The sequence below is a fragment of the Myotis lucifugus genome, unplaced genomic scaffold (genome assembly GCF_000147115.1).
Source record: "Myotis lucifugus unplaced genomic scaffold, Myoluc2.0 scaffold_63, whole genome shotgun sequence".
Lineage (NCBI taxonomy): Eukaryota > Metazoa > Chordata > Mammalia > Chiroptera > Vespertilionidae > Myotis > Myotis lucifugus.
Genome location: NW_005871111.1, coordinates 1042363 through 1052253, shown reverse-complemented (window position 1 = coordinate 1052253; position 9891 = coordinate 1042363).

Sequence of the window (9891 nt, the reverse complement as noted above, 5' to 3'; positions counted from 1 at the left end):
TAATAACCCTGCTTTTAAAACAGTGGCCAAGTATGAGATGGATTAGCTCAGTCTTTACTCCTAAACCCTCTAGGGTGGGACAGAATGGATTATTTCAATTCTACAGAAACAGTATTTCTATAGACCCATTTACAAATGCTAATACAATTTCCAGAAGTCCCTCTTTACCCAGGAAGAGTTCCTACTACACTGTATTAAACGGAAGGACCACTTTCAGACTTCAGAGTCTGCTCTGTGCATGCCAGCTTTTATTCCTCGGGCCACTGGGACTTTACAAAATGTTTGTTTGGGGTATGTTTTTGTTTTGTACACAAAAATTCTGTGTCTTTTTTTCTTATTTAAACCTAGATGCTTAAGGCTAAGTATTATAAGACAGATAGGCAGTTAGGAAGCTAACATAGATCTAATAGCAAGAAACTAGTAAGAAGGAAAATTAGTTCTTAAAAAGCACAAGTCTAAGATGTTCTCTTCCTCAAACACCTTCAATGTAAATACTCCCCAGGGTTCTGGCACCTTCCCTCTTTCTCTCATTAAATCAGCATCCATTTTGCATTTTTTCTATGTACAAAATTCAAGCTTACTGCAGAAATTCTGGGAAAACACCAAAAAGTACAAAGGAAAAGAAAACTCATTTCACAGCTCAACGGTAACAATATTTTTATGTGTGTCTTAGTACCTTTTTCATGCATGTATGTTCATTTTTCACAGAAATTACACATTATACATACTGTTTCGTAGCCTGTCTTCACATTGTAAAGATTTTTCTATTTCAATAAAGATTTTTTACAAAATCATTTTTAATGCCTGCAGAATACTCCATGTCGGTATCATAATTTATTTATGTAATTCCTTATTGCTATTTAAGTAATTCCAATAAATAAACAATATTCATGTCTGATTTTTTTCTCTAGAATTGTCAATTCTTAGTCAAAAGTGATCACATATTAAAGGTTTTGATACATACGTACAGTCTCAGTTAACCAAGGTAACAGAGAAAGAATGAAGTCAAGTAGCCTAAACCCACGTTCAAACAAAACCTCAGTCAGCTCTCAAGTACCTTGTTCAGTGACCTGCAACTACCTCTTGCTCTGCAGTCAGGACACAGCTCTATCCTGCTGACTGCTGCTCCCAGGAGCTAGAGAAGGACACTTGGCAAAAGGGTGCTGGTGCTGAGGATTGGGAATGATAGGAAATCTGTTCGTTTGGCACAATAGCTGACCAAAGCACTTAATTGCCCTCCAGAAAGCTTTAAGAGAAAGAAGAGTTTTAAGGAGTAAGTAGGAAGATCACATAATGGTCTTTTTTCTTCCTTGTGGCGAGGGAGTTGGGTGAATTTGGAAAATGAGAAAAGTTGCTAAGTAGGAATGAATAAAAATTCTGAACAGCACTGAGTACCCAATTGAGTCCTAGAATAATGCACTTGTTAGGGTTAATCATCATGGCAAGAGTTACTCATTCCTGTATCTTCTTAAGTAGAGCCCAGTATTTTAATTCTTAAGGTATCAATGCCTTCAAAGCTAGTCATTGTCTGATGGAGGAGGAATGTTACTTTCCTAGAAAATATTTTCAAGAAAATATGTAAGAAATATTAAGGAGAAGTTTTAAATCTTCAAGATTTTAGCTTATTAAGAATTTCTTTTACTGCCCCCCATGTGCAAGGTGTTTCACTAAACTCATATTTTTAAAAATTTATTTTATTGATTTTTTACAGAGAGGAAGGGAGAGGGATAGAGAGTTAGAAACATCAATGAGAGAGAAACATCCATCAGCCGTCTCCTGAACACCCTCACTGGGGATGTGCCCACAACCAAGGTACATGCCCTTGACGGGAATCGAACCCAGGACCCCTCAGTCCGCAGGCCAACGTTTTATCCACTGGGCCAAACCGGTCAGGCAAAACTCATATTCTTAAATTATTTAATCCTCACAACATTTCTATAGTCTCCCTGAAGAGTCATATCATTATCCCCACTTTACAGATAAATAAATTTAGTCCCATAATGATTGAATGACTTACCCAAGGTCATGAAGTAAGTGGTGAAGCTAGGATTTAACCCCAGGTCTAACTGCTATTTTGCCTGCAATATGATGGTTACAACCATTGAATTCTACACAATATACTACTAATCTTATATAATAATAAAAGCATAATATGCTTATTAGACCAGACATCCTTCTAGACCAGTGGTTCTCACCCTTCCTAATGCTGTAACCCTTTAATACAGTTCCTCATGTTGTGGTGACCCCCAACCATAAAATTATTTTCATTGCTACTTCATAACTGTAATTTTACTACTGTTATGAATTGTAATGTAAATATCTGATATGCAGCATGTATTTTCATTGTTACAAATCGAACATAATTAAAGCATAGTGATTTATCACAAAACGACCCACAGATTGAGAATCGCTGTTCTAGATGAAGCCAGGGCTGCAGCCACTACGGCTGCAAGGGAGGGATCCAGGCAGCTGCCGAGGCTGCAAAGGCCTACTCTTGCACGAATTTTGTGCATCGGGCATCTAGTGGTTGTATAATAAGAGACTTTTCTTAATATGTTGTTTAGTGTTTTCAGTAAAGATGGAATTACCTGTCTATACTGGGTCTTTCTGCTTAACAGGTAGTTTGGTGGTTAAAAAATAAAAACTTATTTTTTAAAATTCAATTTTATATTATGCAAATGCTAAAATGTTTTATGAATATTAAAATGAGACTATGATAGAGCATGATTATTGTCAAAAACCCAAATATCTCTTTGCTGCCACCATCTCATCTGTCATTTGCAGCACTTTCTGGACCAAAAGTCTGATTGTGTTTGTATGACAGCGGCAGAGATGTTAGGTTGCACCGTGCTGTCACACTGCTTAGGCTTGCTGAGGTCAAATGAAGCTCGAGACATCTGCAGGTGGTGGGATTGTGGGTGATTTTTTTTTTTTATTAACATTTTTTTTATGTTGAATTTATTCCCAGGCCATAAGTTCTTGTTTCTTCTGGGATATCCTTTTCTTCTGTGCAACTTCCTCTTCCGGTTTAGGAACCATCTGCTCTTTCTCAGTAAGGACCATCGCATGTAGGGGGTAACCCACGCATGAGCTCTGTAAGTTCTGTGCTGCATCTTGGGAGCCTTGTTCACCTGGATGTGCTTGAGGACCAGATAATCTACATCTAAACCTTGAAATTCAGCATTCCCGCCATTTTTAATCCTGTGCAGCAAAAATTTAGCACTCTTTCCGGCCACTGACCCGGTGTCCTGCCCCACTGTTTGGCCTGGGCACACCTACCAACACACTCTTGGAACGCTGGAATGGCACACATTGCTTCCGTAAAGTGACAGACACCCTTCAGATACTTGGTTGCTTTTCAGATATGCATACCCTTGAAGGCCTGGGCCATTTTACGAGTGTCCTTAAAGGGAACACAAAGATTTGAGCCTCTTGATCTGCATGATTTTGTGGGGTTTGCTGGGTAAAGTGAATAGCGAACCGTTTTCAGAGGTCACTCAGGCTGCTTATGAGAAGAGTGCAAGTGATTTTTATTCAGTTAGTTTTCCTTTTGGCTTATGTGCATTTTGTAATTTCCCCTACAATAGACACACATTATTTGCATGCAAGAATTTGAAACAATAAATAATAGTATGGGTAAGTTAGAACAAAGAACTCAAGGAGATCATGTTCTCTTCTTCCCTCCTCCCTCCTCATGATACACTTACTCTGATATCTCATCTGATCCTGACATTTAAAAGAAAAAGCAGATCCAACACAGGATATCAAAGCTTTGACATCAAGCAGCACATTCCGATGGAAAAGGCATAGACTGTGGAATCAGGCCTGAGTTTGTATCCTACTTTGTTACCTGTTTTTATTTTTTTTTAATTGATTTCAGAGAGCAAGGGAGAGGGAGAGAGAGACAGAAACATCAAAGATGAGAGAGAATCATTGATCAGCTTCCTTCTGCACATCCCACAATGCGGATCGAGCCCGTAACCTGGGCATGTGCCCTGACCTGGAATCGAACCATGACCTCCTGGTTCATAGGTCGACACTCAACCACTGAGCCACGCCAGCCGGGCTTGTGACTGAGCACATAACCATTCTGAGCCCCTCTGTCTTTATATAAATAGGGATGATAATATCAATCAGGCAACATTGAAAAATTAAGATGACATACATAATTGTCACCATTTAGTGGGCATTTTTTAAAGGAATGGAATGATGGCATTAGGCACTGGGGAAGTGCTTCTGGAATTTGGGTTGTAGTGTGGTTATAATTTGAGTAAAATACCAGTAGACTCAAAAGTTCTTTTACAGAGGGAAGGGGAGATGTATTCCCTGGACATTGTTCACCCACATTCTCTTATCTCCAGTATCATTTTTGTTAACTGTAGCTACTCTGTAATAAAGGCCAAAATTGTCTCTTTCCTGAAGGAAATCTTACCAGCATCTTCACTGCTTTCAGACTCTCCTAATGTAAGGGGAGGCTGCTATGCTGCAGATTTTGTTTTTGTTGCTTTTTATTTATTTTTAAATGTATATTTATTGTTGAACGTATTACACACGACCCCCACTTTTCCCCTCATTGACCCCCTCTATCCACTCCCACCCCCAGGCGTTTTTGTTGCTTTTTAATCTAAAGTTCTCTGGAGGTATTTATCTAATAAATTTAGAAATGTTGCTGTGAGGCAGCTGATCAGTCTACTTTCAGTCTAAATTAAGGCTAATTGCAGCAATCACTGTGCACACAACAGAATGTTGCTTTTAACCTGTCAGTGTTATCAGAATATGCCAAGCATGTGGAGATTAAAACTTGAAAAATGATTAAGGTTAGAGCTATCTGGATGGCTTATGCCAAAGAAAAACATTATTTTACCAGAACACTTTAGAAAGTGTGCTGTGTTTGGAATTTTCAATCATGAGCTAAATTTATACAGGGGTGGACAAACGCAGGTTCACAGTTGGTTGTATGGAAAAAGACATGCAGGTTATGATTATTAGAATAGTTTTATTCACTCAAAAGAATGTCACAATGCAACTGTAAACCTACTTTTGCCCACCGCCGAATTACCCCGACCATCCTTTCAGTGCCTGAGACATAACAGTGCTCTAAAGATATTCCCACTAGAATGGGAACACTAGAAGGGGCTAACAGGAATGTGAATTAGCCTGATGACATGATGTAGAACATCTTTTCATGTGGTTATTTGCCATCTGTATATCTTCTTTGGTGAGGTGTCAAGATCTTTGGCCCATTTTTAAATTGGGTTATTTTCTTATTGTTGAGTTTTAAGGGCTCTTTGTGTATTTTGGATAATGGTCCTTTATCAAATGTGTCTCATGCAAACATTTTCTCCCAGTCTGTGGCTTATCTTCTCATCTTGAAAGTCTTTCACAGAGCAGAATTTTTCATTTTAGTGAAGTCCACCTTATCAATTATTTCTTTCATGGATTGTGCTTTTGGTGTTGTATCTAACAGATCATTGCCAAATCCAAGCTCATCTAGATTTTCTCCTACGTTATCTTTTAAGAGTTTATAGTTTTCTATTTCACATTAAGCGCTGTGATCCATTTTGAGTTAATTTTTATGAAGGAGGTAAGGTTTGTGTCAAGATTCATTTGCATGTAGCTGTCCACTTGTTCCAGCACCATTTTTAGAAAAATCATCCTTATTTTAAAACTTATTTCTTTCCCGGCCAGTGTGGCTCAGTGGTTAAGCATTGACCTGTGAACCAGGAGGTCACATTTTGATTCCCGGTCAGGGCACATGCCCAGGTTGCAGGCTCCATCCCAGTAGGGAGTGTGCAGGAGGCAGCGGATCGATGATTCTCTCATCATTGATGTTTCTATCTCTCTCCCTCTTCCTTCCTCTCTGTAACCAATAAAAACATATTTTAAAAAAACCAAACTTATTTCTCCTTTGTTCCTCATGGCAGGAAATAACAATACATCCACTAAGAAAGAAACTCAGAAGTCATCTTTAATGCTATCTTCGCCCTACAGTCAATGGATCACCAAGCTTTTACATTCTACCTCATAAACACTGAAATCATTACTCCATCCTCACTGCCCCCTGTTATTTCAGGCCCCTGAAGTTCTCCTATTCTGTGACTAAACTCCTGCCTGTCTACCTGGCCCAGTCCCACTTTCCTCTCATTTCACCTTTCCTGCCTCCACCAGAATGATCTTTCTGAAAAGCAAATCTGATCATCTCCATCCTGCTTAAAACTCTCCGAAGCTCCCTACTTCATTTAAGATAAATCCAAACCCCTTTTCCTGGCCTAAAAGGCTTATCTTGATTGAGTCCCAGCCACTACTGATCACCTCCCCTTTCCCGTCAGTCAGGACTTCTGAGATGACCCCTTGAGATGATAGGAATATGCGCTGATCCTCCTTATTCTGAGACGTTTGCTAACTGCTGCTCCTGTTCTGAATCACTCTGGTCACCTCTCCTCAGTACCTTCTACAGCTTGTTGAGGACACGGCTGAAAGGCAGAAGTCCATCAGGTCTCACTAAAGTGAAAGTATCTGCAGGGAGTGTCCACTGGAGGCTCTGGGGGAGAATCCACTTCCTCGCCTTTTCCAGTTTCTTTTTAAACTGGGTTAGGTGTCGCTCTCTGTCCTTCTGTCGTACCGACGCTTCCCTGAGCGTGGCACGGATGATGATTATTGTGATGATCTCTTTTGAAAACAATACGACTACGACTTAAGTTCATTGGTTTTGGCCTTCCTGTCATACATTACAAACAAACTAAAATGGAGGAAAGTAGTGTCAGAGGCATCTGGATACTCCTCCCTGAGATGGAACATGTTAGTGATTTTCCATATTTGTTTCGGATTTCTCTCTCCTCTCTTGGGAAGTAGAAGGTATGACATAACTAATGCTCCCCCTGCCCCAACCCTTTCTCCACCTTCCATCCCTGAAGGTAAACACTAACCTGAGGTTCGTGTGGAAAAGATTTTTCACTCATCCATCTCCCTCACTTACCAGTTGGCGCCATAAGGGCAGGCAGGGCAGATGTGTGTTGTTTTGCTGTGATCTCCCTATTGCCAGGCTTAGCACAGGGCTTGGCAATAAATGGTCGTGAGCAGCTGGCTGGATGGAACTAGCCTTGGCCTGATTGCCTTTAACTTGCCACCTTCCGAAGCAGCTCCTTCTGTTTTTTTTTGTTTTGTTTTGTTTTATTTTGGACAGCTCTGCCTGTCATTCTTACTTAATGGACATTTGCTCCTTCTCAGAGAAGGGCTGAGATTATTGCAGGGAAAGAAGAACCCGAGGACAGAGCATGAATTTCGGAATCACAATTAGCCGGGTACGTGGCTTTTGGCACTTGCTTAATCTCTCTGGATGTTTAATTTCCTCTTTTGTAAAAATGAGGCTAATAATATTCATTTAGCAGGGGGTTTGTGGAAATTAAATGAAATAACAAATGTGAATGTTCCCTTTATGGTGGAATAGGTGCTCAATAAATGTTACCATTCCCATAAAAACAATTAAGTATTTTATCTTCTCATTTTTCTTTCTCAGATGCCCCCTTCCCCCAACCCCCAAGCTTTTAATTTTCTTTCCCCATTTTCATGCTCACTGGCACCGTGGTTCCTTCTCTCATTCCACTACTCCGGCCTGGACGTCAGCTCCTCTACACCCACTGCCTGTTCATGGTCAAGGACCCTCCAAGGTCCAGCTTTAGCCAATCCCAAATATTCCAGCTTTCTGGCCCTCTATCCTTCGTTAAATGTAGGTCATAGATCATTTCACATCGGTGATATATTCTCTCTAATATAGCATTTATGTTGGAGTGATCTTTCTCATGCTATTTGTGAGTTCCTTGAAGGCCAGAACTGTGTCTTATAGTTTTCTATTACTTTCCACACTTCTTAGCACTAGCACGGAAGATAGTAGGACATGGACTCAGATTGCCCGAGTTCAAATCCTTGTTCTGCCACTTGCTAACTATGTGGTCTTGATCAAGCAACACAACTTTTCTAGGCCTCAGTTTCCTTAGCTATAAGTTGAGAGTAATAATAATACCTATCTTACAATATGGTTCTGAGAATTAATGAGATTCGTCCATAAAGCATTTTGTACTGTGTTTCTCCCTAAGTGCTCAATAAATGCTGCCTATCATTATAATTATTATCCATTAAATGATACATTGTTATGTCAGCTATATCTCAATAAAAAAGACTCATTATGTGGCTTATTAATGTTAATGTATTAGTCTTCTATTGCTATGTGACAAATTACCACAAACTTCTGGCTTAAAATGATACACGTTTATTATCTTACAGTTCTGGAGGTCAGAAATGGGTTTAATAGGCTAAAATAAAAGGGTCTGCAAGACTGTGCTTTTTTAGAGCTCTATGGGAGAACCTATCTCCTTGCCTTTTCCAGCTTGTAGAGTCTCCTCATATTTCTTAGCTCATGGCCCTGCATCACTCCAACCTTGTTGTCCATCTCCTTCTCTGACTCCGACTCTCCGTCCTCCCACCTCCCTCTTTACTTGTGAGGACCCTGTGATTACCTTAGGCCTACCCAGAGGATCCACATAAATCTCCCTATCCCAAGATCCTTAATTTAATCACATTGGAAAGTCCCTTTGCTATGTAAAGTAATATATTCAAAGGTTCTGGGAATTACGATGTAGACATCTTAAGCAGGGGTGGGGGGATTTATTTTGCCTACCACACCAATAGAGTAAAAACTCATTTATTCAACAAATATTTACTCATCTACTCTAATCTAGGCCTTGTTTTAGTTCCTGGGGTTGCAAACACAAATTAAAAATTATTATTAGCCTAGTGGAGAAACATTGTTGATAGTGGATCTATCTTATGATAGGACTTCCCAAAATGTGGAGGGAAATGAGATTATCTCACATTTAAAAGTTACCCAACCAGAGTGCCATTTTGACTGACAGAGAAGTAGAAAACGGATGCAGCACAGCACGTGTTAGGCTATATATGCCTTAGACTTGAATGTGTGAACACATGTCAGTTAAGTTGAGGTGTTCCTGAAATTGCTCTCCTAGTAAGAAACCACCAGAAACCAGACACACAATTTTCAAGTGAGAAAGAGAATATGAAAGGACAATATTGACTTCTATTTTCTGTTTAGCACTAAGGTTGCAAGGATTAGGGGAAAAGGTTTTCTTTGGGCATTATCTGCCCAACGAGTAAGCTTAGTTCATTTACCTTTTTACCCATTAGAAATGCACGATTTTTTGTTCTTTCACAGTCATGCTTTCAATGATTGATTGCCAGAATCATCAGGGGCATTACATCCTAGTCACAGGAATAAAAAGAGAAGAATGAACACAGGACTAGGAAGTGCCTGCCAGATTTCTTAGAGATGTGGCTGGCAAGGCAAAATTCAGGGAAAGAAAACAAATCAAATATAACACTTCCAAGTGTCAAGCCAATCATGTCTTTATTTCTATTTCCTTTTCAGAAATGAATAAAAATATTCCTCTCTCGAGCCCATATTTCCTATCTTATAATTATTCTATCTGACTCCTTTGAACCAAAACTTCCCTTCCAAACTTTTCTCCTCCTCTAGAGGCTTCCTCCTGTATGACTGCCAGCAGGTGGGCTAGAAACACCAGAGGGACAGAAGCTAGAAAGGTTTGTCTTCTTTCAAAGTAGTTCGCCACATGTCACATTTTGCTGTTGATTGGGACCTGGGCTTGTTTGTACCTTGTCTTCTTTATCTCTGAAAGGACCATAAATGGCCTGAGTGGCCTTCGTAAAATGCAGGAAGTTCACTCCAGTTGCCTTTTTGTTTATTCGTTATTTAAATGGTGAGAACTTTGTGAGTCTATTTTTAAAAAAATATATTTTATTGATTTTTTACAGAGAGGAAGGGAGAGGGACAAAGAAGTAGAGACATCGATGAGAGAGAAA